Source organism: Thamnophis sirtalis, unplaced genomic scaffold (genome assembly GCF_051295495.1).
Source record: "Thamnophis sirtalis isolate CommonGarterSnake01/CBP01778 unplaced genomic scaffold, rThaSir2_p1.2 scaffold_3, whole genome shotgun sequence".
NCBI lineage: Eukaryota > Metazoa > Chordata > Lepidosauria > Squamata > Natricidae > Thamnophis > Thamnophis sirtalis.
In genome coordinates, this window is record NW_028261383.1 from 116548546 (window position 1) to 116561798 (window position 13253).

At 37.8% G+C, this 13253-nt stretch overlaps 1 protein-coding gene across 1 annotated transcript in view; it reads right to left on the reverse strand.

Moving 5' to 3' along the window:
* Positions 1–13253, reverse strand: part of LOC106540516 (rho GTPase-activating protein 44) — a 116976-nt gene that overhangs the window by 92413 nt on the left and 11310 nt on the right. The gene's annotated exons all lie outside the window — the stretch shown is intronic.

The window sequence follows — 13253 nt, forward strand, 5'->3', positions numbered from 1 at the left end:
ACTGTTCCCTCTAAGGTGCGCGCGTGCGCGGCCGCGCACGTCGCTAGAAACCTCCGCGCAGAGCTTTCTAACCTCCGCGCAGAGCTTTCTACCAAAGCAAACGTGGAGAAGTCCTTTGCAGGCAGCTAGAACTGGCCGCCTGCAAAGGACCTCCCCAGACTTGTTTTGATGAGCCGCCAGTCCTCTTGCTTCTTCTCCTTCACCAGCAAAGCTCCCGCAGTGCTGCCTCTCTCTCCACACGGAGCACCTGAGCTGGCCCCCGCGTTATCCCTCCCCCTTCCTCCTCTGCCGTGCTTTTGAGGCCGCGGGAGCTAGTAGGAAAGCGGCGGAGGTGGAGGCGATGACAGGGATAACCCAGAGCCCAGCTGAGGTGCTCCGAGCGAAGGGGGAGGCACCACCGCCGCTGCTTTGCCGGTGAAGGAGAAGGAGCAAGAGGACTGGCAGCTTTGAAATGGTCCCGCCGGCTGCAGATTTGATTCAGCGTAAGCAGGGGCTGAACACATGCTGAGCCGACTTTGCGCAGTGAGGCGGAGTAATTCAACCCCCCCCAAAGAACACGTGTCTCTCTCTCTCTCTCTCTGTGTGTGTGTGTGTGTGAGAGAGAGTGTGTGTGTGTGTGTGTGTGTGTGTGTGTGTGTGTGTGAGAGAGAGAGAGAGAGAGAGAGAGAGAGTTGGATCAAAATTGGTGGCCAAAGGAGTGGAGGGAAGGAAGGAAGGAAGCCCTGCCCCCTGTGAAAAAAACTGAAGATGGAGCAGTGAATGAATAAACCATAAAAGCAACAAACAGTTAATGCGTAAGTAAGCTGAGGAGGAAGTTCTCAACTAAGGAAGAAATATTAGAAAGAAATATAAAAAGCTCAATATGCCAAAACACTTATTTTAGTCTTCATTTAATTACTTGTATTGTAGTCTGATGTAACATCTTTTTAAAGTTAACGTTAGTTAGAAAAGATAGGGTACAAAACTTAAATAATAAAAAAAATTGTACATTCATTTTGAAAAATAAATGCAATACTTGATTAATTTCATATCTTTATTTAAAATAGTTTTGGCATGGCATATGATTTTATTGACTCAGTTGGAAATGATGTGGATGTTGTATCTGATTCTGAGGCATATATATTCTTAAGTAACATAACATATAGCATATTGTCCAAACTTGCTAGACTATTTAATTGATCTTATTACTTTAAAGGGGGAGAGTTTCATGATGAATTATTTTATTACATTTATGTTGTATTTATATATTATATTTATTACATTTATATTCCACATTATATATTTGTATTGTTATTTTAGTGTTTATTGTCAATTTTGATAGATATATTGATATATCAATACTGATTTTAATCATACTAAATAACAATTACTGCTATTATTTATCAGCATTAAATATTTACATTTTTAATATCGAGTTAGTCATATTTTAGAATAATAGGATTATCTTTTAATAGGATAATTGGCAAAATCTAATTCAAATGTGATGGGTTGCATTCCAAAGGAATGTGAGAGGACAGGTTGCCTGCAAAATGCCAGGACCCAGGACCTGTTGGTGCCATGTCTCTCTCTAGCCAGTCTAATGATCTAAAAGCTGAGCAGAAGTCTTTTTTTTTTCAGGGTGAGCGGAAAAGTATAGTGTTTGAGTAGCACATTTTCATGCCTGGCATTCATCAGGCTGAAACCTCGCTCACAATTGGTGCTTGGCGCTTGGAATGTTGCGCAAATGTCCAGCAGACGAGACAGCAGTTCAAACTGTGGCTCTCTTAGGTGCTCAGGCATGAAACTGTGCCGCTCAAACACTATACTTTTCCGCTCACCCTGAAAAAAAATTAGAGGGAACATTGTTTATAACCATATTTTATTATAACATATCAGAATGGGCATATATAATTCAATTTATATATGCATTTTTCTAAAGAAAATCCAAACAAAAATATAGAAGAGGGTTAAGATATAGGAATTGACAAATGCATATGAAATTGAAAGAGCCAAAGGGATATTGATCTATACATGAGTGGTCACAGTATGCACTGTTCCTATATCTTTTTAAAGAATCTATTATTTTAATAAGTAAGGCGCCTTAGGTGGCTCAGTCGTTAGAATGCAGTATTGCAGGCTGATTCTGCCCTCAGCAAGAAGTTTAATCCTAACTGGATCAAGTTTGCCTCATCCTTCCATCCTTCCAAGGTCAGAAAAATGAGAGCAATATACTGACATTGTAAACCACACAGAGAGTGCTGTAAAGCATTATGGAGTGGAATATAAGTGCTATTGCCATTGCTTTAGCTATTTAGTTCATTTCAAAGTGCTGCTTTTGTTTTTTTAGAAATAAATTTAAGAACACATTACTTATTTTTTTCTTTACCACTACCGATCAAAGGATTTCAGCTCAAACAACCATGACTTTGCTGCCATTAAAAATGCTAATTATCTTGATTCATAGAAAAATCTAGGGTAGGCTTCCAGGGAGCACTGTCATACCTACTCCAGAAACCAACTGTAGATACACCTAAGTGTAGACAATATTTAATAACCAGAGCTAATAAACAATTATTATTCATTATCATTCATTACTATTCATTGTTTATTATTCAGGACCAACAAAATCTGGATTAGCATTTAATCCTAACACCTTCAAATGTCAAACTCAGTGAAATTGCAGTTCAAGTCAATATGATATATTCTATGATATAAATAATCTAGGAGAAGGTTTTAAACATTTTCCCCCATATATTTTTGGTCTAAAAATTAACTGCTTCCAAGACAACTTGGAAAAAAAGTTTTCAATAGAAATGTCAAACTCTGAAGTTTTGAATTATTCTGAGATGTATATGCTTCCTGACTCAACAAAACGGCACCAATAGACTAATTCAGCTGGTACATTTTTCATTCATTCAACTTCATGGAGGCTGACCTAAGACTGCATTATAATTACATATGTGAGCACAAAACTTTTCTATAATTTAAAAATTCAATACGTTTGCATAAGTGAAAAATATGGAAACTGTGGAAGGGAATTGAAACCCTACTATAGTGTTAAAGACCAAGTACAGGGAATCTGGGAACATTCATGGGAAATTAGTGTTGAGGAAGAAGGTAGAGTTACAACTGAACCACTCTGGTCATTATGAACAGTATAAGGGCAACCCCCCAAATCAGGGAATCATACTCTGAATTACCAGTGCAGTTCTCAGCACTTCTGGAAAAATAAAATGTCATGGCAACCTCTAAAGTCTGCACACCACATCAAAAGGGTAAAACTCTATTACAGTTCCTATGCTAGACTGACTCATCCCTCCCTATTGGTGCCTCCTCCTTGCAGAGTCTAATGAGATATTTAAAATCTCAACACACAAAACTACTATTTTAGGAATGGAAAGGTCTATGACCTCGCAGCAAAAGGAAGGGGAGGAAAATCAACCAGCCTGGATGCTATGACTAAATCTAGGGACAGAACAGAATGGGTTAAGCATACAATTCTGGATTATGGATGGCTGAATGGTCAGGAGACAGAAGACAAGCCAATCAGCACAAGCCAAACATAATCAATATTCATAATCAGAATCAATATAAAAAAGGTAAAGGAAGGGACAAATAAGTTTGGACTGATCTGTTTCACATTGCCAGCTATTCAACTGTTAATAAAAGGAAACTGGACTAACTCTAAATAATAGTTATAACAAATTGTCAACTATAATGATCAATTAGGTAGCCTTATGAGAATACAATCTTCCACACAATTTGTGAGACCAAAATAGTAACATCTCATCTCAGTTTATAGCAAGCCTGTATTTTGGAGCATGCACATACATGGGCATGTACACACCCACCCACTCACCCACCCACTCATTACCATCAAGTAGACATTGACATGTGTGGAATAAATTCACCAAGAAGGCAATAAACAGTTCTCCATCTATTTGTCAATTGGAGACAATGCAACATGACATGCAAATAGAAAAAGAGTTAACAGAGATGAAGGACTCTAGGGACCATGGGAAGGGAAATCAAAGCCCATACAGAACAAAAAAAGACTTTACTGAAAAGGTAGATCATTGGTTGGCAAACTTTCTGTAAGTTTTGCAATAGGAGACTAATGACAGCTCTTCTAAAATGATTATCATCTGGGGGGGGCACAGGGGAAGGAATACATTCATTCATAAAGTATCTGTCATGCTCAACACTATCAGTAATAAAACCCTCATTTACCACAAGACAAACAGAATAAAATTGTCTGGTTCTTTTCCAGATTATCACCTGAAAAAAAGTTGGTCAGTCTTCTTTCCTGAAATTGCTATAGGATTTCTATGAGGCCTACAATATTATTGGAAGTAAAGATGCTAAAACTTTACTCTGTATTCCAGCAACTTCATATTTATTAATTTAAAGTAATCTTTAAACAACATTAAAGTTCAGTGGGGCAGGAAGATAGAGGCCATCAAATAAAATGTTTGTGGAGTCATTGGTTCCCGTGGCAGCCAGATGACTGACTCCACCCGTATACAGAGCAATCCCACAAGACTTGGAACTGATTCCAAGTGGGTTTATTCTAATTACTAACTCTGTTGCAGCCACGTCATTTCAATAAGGCATATATCCAGTACCTCAGGCAAACAGACATGGCACTTATAAATTTAACTCACAAGATTTACTTCACTGCATGCTGTGGTTTTCCAGTCCTAAAGACTCCTGGTGTGTATTTCGATTTGCTAATGGGAAAAAAAAATAGCCATGGATTTGGGGAAAAAAAGTCATGAAATGAAATTTCCCTATACCTATACCACAATTGTCCCTTTCCCCAATTTGGTTAAGCTGATTTTTTAAAAAACCATTCTCTCTTTCAAGCTTCACAAGCATATATTCTATTATTCAAAGGGGAAGATCAGCAGATACATGCCAGAATGACTGATATGTACATCAGTCCATTATAACATGTGAGTATCTGCAGACCGTGACATAAGTCAAAACTAGCCTAGAAGAAGAATAACATCTTTCCTGAACTTGATGGCCTTTAAATCCGTTTGACATTTCCTCCTATAATTCCTAGTCAACATGGCCAAAGTTCATGGCCTATGAGAATACACTGCATTAGGAGAGGCCAGCATGGGTCAATTTTGAATCTCTCTTAAAATAAATTAATCTTATGTATATCAACTCAAAGTCCACTTTGTTCAATGGACTATGTTCTCTGTAAAGGAGGTCTTATTGCCTGAGAACTTTATCAGTTGAAAAGAACTCTCTCTGGCTTCCTACTCTGTTTTATCCAAATTAGAACAGCATAATACTATTAGAGGAAAATAATTGCTCTCACAAGGCCAACCAGAATCCAAGGATGATGGACAACTCCTGAGAAGGGAGAACCTGCTTAATTTTTCCATTGCCCTTAAGCTACTTTGTACAGAAAGACAGCAGAGGGAGGTAGCTCCAGCAGCCAATAAATGTGCCTGAATCATCATCCTCTCCTCTGTACACATATGCAATTTAAGCTCCCTTAATAGTGTTAAATTTAAAGGAAATGCCCATGTGTACTAAGATGAAGATATTTAAGGTCCAGTCAAAAACATTTAGATAAAAATACAAAGGGGAAACAATAAAAATACTATTGTGTCAGTTATGGGATTCAAACTTTTTTGCTACCGGTTCTGTGGGTGTCGCTTGGTGGGCGTGGCATAGATTGGTGGGCGTGGCAGGGAAAGGATACTGTCAAATTTCCATTCCCTCCCCACTCCAGGGGAAGTTTATTGCAAAATCCTCCTTCCTGATTAGCTGGGACTCAGGAGGCAGAGAATAGATGGGGGCGGGAAAAGTAAGAGAAGGTATTTACCAGTTCTCTGAACTACTACAAAATTTCTGCTATCGGTTCTCAAGAACTGGTCAGAACTTGCTGAATACCACCTCTGTATTGTGTGAGTGTGCTATGGACCACCAAAGATTTGGTAGAAGATTTGGAAGAGTCACGGTCGTACAGTGGTTAGTGTGCAGTACTGCAGATTTTTTCCATTGCCCTTAAGCTACTTCTGCTGACTGCAGCCTGCCTGCAACTTGGCAGTTCAAATCTCACCAGGCTCAAAGTTGACTCAGCCTTGCATCCTTCCGAGGAGGGTAAAATGAGGACGCAGATTGTTGGGGGCAATAGGCTGACTCTGTAAACTACTTAGAGGAGTTTACAGTGCTATAAAGCACTGTAAAATGGTATATAAGTCTAAGTACTATTGCTATTAATATCTTTATAGAAGATATTAACTAGACTTTATAGAAGGTTGAGGAAAGAGAAAAACAGTAATTAGGTACAGATAGTCCTGTTTAAACATCCATTAGGTTCATATTTTTATCACTAAGCAATGTGATCATAAAGGTCTATATCATGTGACCGGATCCCTTAGTGATGGCAATCCAATTGGTGTCATAACCCCGGGACTATGCAAGTTGTTACCATGGAAGTGGCAGGAATCCCAGGCAAGGAGTGCGGGAGGGGGGGCACAGGTACTAGAGGCAGGGATTACAGCGTGTGTCCAGGTTAACCAGGTACACAAGTGGGTGGGTGTGGGCTCACAAGCAGGCTAGTGGCAGCTGTCGGCAGGCACTACAGTGGGCTAGCAAGAAATGCAGACAGTGTGGGTGCACCAGCAGGAGCTGTGGAGGGGTACTTCTGAGTGTAGGTGAATTGGCAGGGGCTGCAGGAGTGTGGGAGGACAGGTGCTGCACAATATTTTTATTTATTTATATAAAACATTTATATACCTGCCCATCTTATAAAAAACTCAGCTCCCAATCATATTTTTTAAAATTATAACTATAAAAATAAACACAAACAAATCCCTTGTGCCAAGTCAAACTTCCGATATGCAGTCACCTAATGTTAACCCAGCATTTGGAGAATAGCCAAGTTTATAGTGATTTATGGAAGGCTAAAAGGGTGGAGGCCTGCTGAACCTCGAGGGGAAGAGTGCTCCATAGGGCAGGGGCTGCCAGAAAAAAAGGCATCCTTCCTACCTTCTATAAGATGGTAATGTTTAAGAAAAAGGACAAGGGGTGTGGCCACCCAATCTAACTTGGGACAACTGGTAGTTGTTCTCAGGGAAATTAGAATAAACCCACTTGGAACTGAAAGACAGCCAGAAAGGCTAAAGTGGAAAAGGTACTTAGAATTAAAAGTGAAGCTAACAGCAACAGGAAAGGTTGTGGTGGGTATTTGCAAGGTCAGTAATAAAAGAAGGAAAGGGGAAAAAAACTAAGATTGCTGCTTGACAAACACGGTCAGATGGTAACAGGTATCAGAGAGAGGGCAGAGTTCATCAATATTTAAATTTGGTGTTTTCTGCAAAGGAGACTTTATCCCAATGAGTCTGAGCAAAAAGATGGAGGAAATGGCAACCCAAGGAAAGGGGAAAAAAACATTGATGGTGGGGGTGGTGCGGTAAAATCATGGAAGAGACTATTAAGTAGTCAATTTGACAGCTACCTACCTACCTACCTACCTTCCTTCCTTCCTTCCTTCCTTCTTTTCTTCCTTCTTTCCTCCCTCCCTCCCATCTTGTCTACAGCAAAGCATTTGTTAGTCATCTATGAAACCCTAACTATAAAAGAAGATTCTCACACTGATAATCTGGCTAGTAATAATTATGTAAATAAAAATCAAGGCAGATTGCCTCCCCCTCCCCGGCTCGTTGGAAAAAATGGCATCCTTCTCATTATACCAAAAGTGTGGGAGGAAGAAAGCCAGAATCTAATGAATTGCTAATAAATAGGTTCCACATTTGAAAGCCAAGTTGATAGAATGCTTGTATTCTCACTTCAACTTATTTCCTAATAAACCTTATTAATTTGAATTCAGAGAGAACTGTTCCACTAATGTTCTTTTTCAGTCCTGACTGTTTTTCAGTATTAAGGGAAACTTAATACTAGCACAGAAATTGGCAAAATGTAAGCTGGATTTTGCTATCATTAAATGGATGCAGAACTAATTGAAAAATTTTTCATCTAGGGCTCTTCAGCAAGTTGGAAGGAGATCACAGGATTCCAATTTAGTCTCTGCATTGCTCATCAGTTTTATGAAGTATTTGAATGAGGGGTTAAACATGTCAAATTAACAGATAACAAAAGAATAAAGATGATAACAAATACTTTGTAAGACCATACCAAGATGCAGGGTAATCTTGTCACCAGGAACAATTGGCAAAACCCAGCCAGAAGAATTTCAACAAGGTCAATTGCAAGGTCCTTCACATGAGTGGAAAAATCAAAAGCATATATATAGAATGGGAGAGATCATATTGGGTAGCACTAATCTGGCTGTTTTGGTGGATTATAATATGAATATGAGTCTATAGTCAGACGAGCTTTCCCCAACCCCCCCCCCCCAAATAAACCCAATACAACCATAGATTGGGTCACAATCAAGAAAGATCATAATTTTTCTGTTAAAATCACATTTATAATTTGTGTCCTTAACAAATCAAGTTCACCCCTCCCCCAATATTCTAGAAACACACATATACTGTGGGTAATAGTCACTGCCGTTGAAGTCCTTTTATTACAATCTTTCTGATTCAAGGTATTAAGATAGAAGTCATAGCTATTTCAAGACGTATTTTTTTTGTTTACAATGTCTGTTCAATACTTTTTGATTCACTGAAGTCATCTACGCTTGGGAGTTGGACATACCTGATGGTACTGAAGGATGCGTTTAGGTTCTGATTTAGGTGGGCAGCATAAGCCTTGGTAAACTGAAGCTTTATTCTGATGTAACAGAATATTGCTATCAATGCATTTGAGATATAGCAATAGCAGTTAGACTTATATACCGCTTCATAGGGCTTTCAGCCCTCTCTAAGTGGTTTACAGAGTCAGCATATTGCCCCCACAGTCTGGGTCCTCATTTCACCCACCTCGGAAGGATGGAAGGCTGAGTCAACCTTGAGAGATATGGTTGCATACTCTCTAAAAAAATAAGGGAGTGAGTATTTCCTAGACATTTAACTGTATCTCTATCTCAATTTGTCTCAGATACCTTCTTGCTAAAGTCTGGCATACCAACTATAATTATTTCTGATCAGAGATTTGCCATTGTATACTAATTTCTAGCCAGCCTATATACCTATATCTGGTACACACAATCTCTACATTCAGAAAACAAGCCAAATATGAAAAGACCAAGGCAGATGGAAGGATCAAATTATAGGCTAACATTAGACAGAGTGGAAGAAGGAAAAACTAATATGATTTTGCTTCAGGAACATGGCATTTTCTTGGACTCAAGACACATACGAACTCAGACAGCTCCAAAACCTGCAGCATCAGATTCCCCCTCTGAAGATATATCCTTGGAGATGTTGGGGGGAAATAGTACAAAGCTTCTTTTCATTCAATCATCATGGAATCATTTTCTAGAATCTTGTCACAGCATGCACTGTGTACAGGTAAGAGCTCTGTTAACTATAAATTTCTTTTCTATCCCCAAGCTACACATCTTGTATCGCTTTATTCTGCGCAACTCAAGTTTTGCATTGCCACCTATAAATTGGAAAAGGCATTTCTAATGTAATCACTATATTCTCTTTTTGGGTGGAAATTTTGCATAAAACTAAAGTATGAATTTTTATTTTTAAATATTAACAGAACCATAATTTATCTATGTATAAAACCCAGGTGTAATTGGAGTCATCTTTCATTTTATCTCCAAAAGACATTGTGAACTGTGTTTGGTTCACAATAACTGAATTTTGATTGTTGAGAATGGACCCCCCCCACACACGTCACTTCATGCATCAGCACTTGCTTCTGACAGAAAGTTTTTACTCCAATCTTGATTGAAAAGAAGCACCCCTTTGAATATCAGTTTAGCCCTGCTATGCAACAATATGCTTTTTCCCAAAATAATCTCTAAGTTCTTTCATTTATAGCATCAAATCCTGGAAAATCTATACAACCTCTACTGCAATCTATAGAGCTACAATAATTTGTCAATAGATACAGCCATCATATTACTTGGGCATGTGTTTCTAAAGTACGGGTCACTCTTTTGCAATAAAAGGGTTCTGAAATCCATTTTTATATAAATACATATTTTCTCAAGCTTCAATAAGGATTGTGGGAAATGGCCATGGACCATTGATTCTGAAAATTTTGGAAAAGAAACAGAAAATGGTGGTTATATGTTTTGCCAGAGATTCTCATCATATACACTCCCGTGTAGATTTAAAGTAAATTTAAAATCTACTTCCACTGAAAATCAGACCAAAAAATATAACACATTCTATATTAGGGGTCTTCTCCTTCAGAAATATTGTTTGTGTAACGGTATCAGAATTTTTTCAACTATAGCAGTTCCACCATGTTGCAAATTCAGGCATAAGAGACAATTTGTCCTCACAAAATATTTTTGATAGGGGTTGTTGTTGTTAATTGCAAAGTCGTGTCCAACCTATTGTGACCCCCCTGGACAACATTCCTTCAGGTCTTCTTGTCCTCTACCATCCTCTGGAGATAGGGGTTATGGCAGTGGTAGGATTCAAATAATTTAACAACCAGTTCTCTGCCCTAATGATTTCTTCCAACAACCAGGTCACCAAACTACTGGTTCTCTCGAAGTGGTGTGAACTGGCTGAATCTCACCACTGGGTTATGGTTAATCAAATGGAATTAGTAAAAGGAACACATATTGCAGTAGTTCTACCTACTGTTAAATTTATAGGAAGGCACTAACTCTGAAGAGTAAAGAATGGAACACCACCACAAAATGACATTCCTCAAATCCTTATTAGTTCCATGTCCTGCTGCATCCATTTTCCAGACTGCCATTTCTCCGATATATGTCCCTCTTTTTCCCTACTCCTCTGGCTTCCTGACCTGAATGTTTCCTGAGTTCTTAAGATTTATTATTGTCTGTTCTTCCTTTTTGCTTTTTATATCACAAACTCCATGGCTAAGTCTTGTGTAGGGTCACATCTTTCTCCCATTTTTCAAAATTTATATTTTCAATGAAGACTTTATATAATCTTACGCTATGCTGCTAATTGAAATGATGACATACACTGAAATGCATTTGTTTATATCCATCCAGTCTTGCTTCTATTGCTTCAGTTTATCTTCTTTCTTTCTTGTATCAAAAATTGATGTATTATTGTAATTATTATTGTAATAGAATATTATTCTTTTGCATTTCCAGAACAACTGCATATGTTGGGGATGGGGTTCTGGATGCTATAATGCTTAACTTACATTTGAAGTATGCCAGATTTGAAGAAGGCTGGTTTTAACTATAAGAAATCTAAGGTGAAGTCTTCCCTTTGATTGCTTTTTAAAATCTTTTAAATTGTGTCCTATAAATAATAAATTCATAAATAGCTGTCATTGACATTAAATAACACTATATAATAAAAGTTTTTGCATGTAATTTTATTGGAAGGCTGTGCTATATATACTTCAGGTATCACCTTCCAAAAATTGAGTCTGCCATCCAAACCAAACCTCTGCATCTGCTAGGAATTCTTTCCCTTTTGAGAAGTACCATACATGGGATCATAGGCTAAGTTTGCAACCCTTTTTCATAAAAGTTACCACGGAGGTACCTTTGGCCCTTCTTTCCTTGCTTGTATAACACCATACAAATTACTATTCCTAACAAAATTTGATCCAAAACTTGTTTTGTTATTTACTGCCCAGAGCATTAATTGATATCATTTTACAACTATTGTAGAATAAATAAATGCATAGATACAAACTACCCTGATAGGGATTATGGTAAGGGGGGCATCTTCACCACTGGCTCCTAGTATCCATGGCATTGCTTTTCCAAAGTATTTAGAGATGCTTCTTGTCAAGAGCCACATTTAGGAGCAGACACAGCAGCACTCACTGAAGACAAAATGGGTTTTCATTTTTCTAGCCACTGGAATGATAGAAGTCCGACCTTTGCCTCAGCAGAAATTTTTGTCTGCCTTTGTAAAAGTAAACTATTTCTTAGAAAGCTTGCTGAATCACCCAATTAAATACACAATCTTCAATATCATTTAAAAAGTGAATGTCTTGTGCAAATTTCAATGGATGGTTCCCCCAATTTTATTAAGAATTTCACACTTTTGCAGTGGTGTGTGCACATACATAAACTATATTACTGCCACCATTATCAAGTACAAAATTGCACAACTCTCCACAAAAATTAAGGTTCCTTACACAAGGTTTTCATAATGCTAACGCTTGATATTAGTCAAAAGTGTGGGAATTGATAAAACATGTGTTTTTACAATGCTTTATGTTTACTATGTTTTGGGATAAAGTATTGGAATATATAAAAATAATTGCAAGGCACAAACTAAAATTTTCAGACAACTATATTCTTTTGAACTACATAGGTAGCACTTGGGATCTGACAACCAGACAACATAAATATATTCTCTGTTCCTTTGCTCTGGACAAAGGGCTGATATTGCAACATTGAAAAGATAAATGGATTTTACTCAATGGATTGAAGTAAATTGTACTTGCCACCTATGAATGGATTACCTATAGATGTAGATTTTATATGGATAAATATAATGAAATATCGGACTCATTTATACAAAATACAGTAAGTTTAAAAAAGTGACAGTTATATAAATATATTACAAATATATATGTGCTTGTATAATTGCATTAAGAGAATATGTGTAGAATTTTAACTATTTATAATTAAAATACCATATTTTTTGGAGTATAAGACACACCTTTTTCCCTCAAAAAAGAGGGTGAAAATCTTGGTGCATCTTATACACTGAATATAGCATTTTGGCCTACTGAAACCCTGCCCCCTTTGCAAAAATGGGGTGTTTTTGCTTGTTTTTGCTCCACCAGTCCACAGGAACACTCTACAAGCCTTCTAAAGCCTCTCCATGCCTCCCCTCCCCCCCCTTTTTTTTGCAAAAATGGCTTGTTTTTGCGAAAAACAGGCCATTTTTTGCTCATTTTTGCCCCCCCCCCCGGGAGCAGTCTAAGAGCCACCCAAAGCTCTGCATGCCCCCCTCCTTTTTTGCAAATAACAAAGGTGTGCAGAGGGTTTGGGAGGCCTGCAGAGTGCAAAAACTTTTTTAAAAAAATTACCTCTTCAAAGCCATGGTGCGTCTTATAGTCTGAAAAATATGGTCATATTTTTTTTCTTTTGGCAATGCTTATATTTTTATTTTTGCTCCTTCCCTGTTTCTGTCATATTTTAAAACCATTAAAATAATAAAGGTTTTCACCATGTTTTATTCCAATTATTGAAGTAGATGATTTTT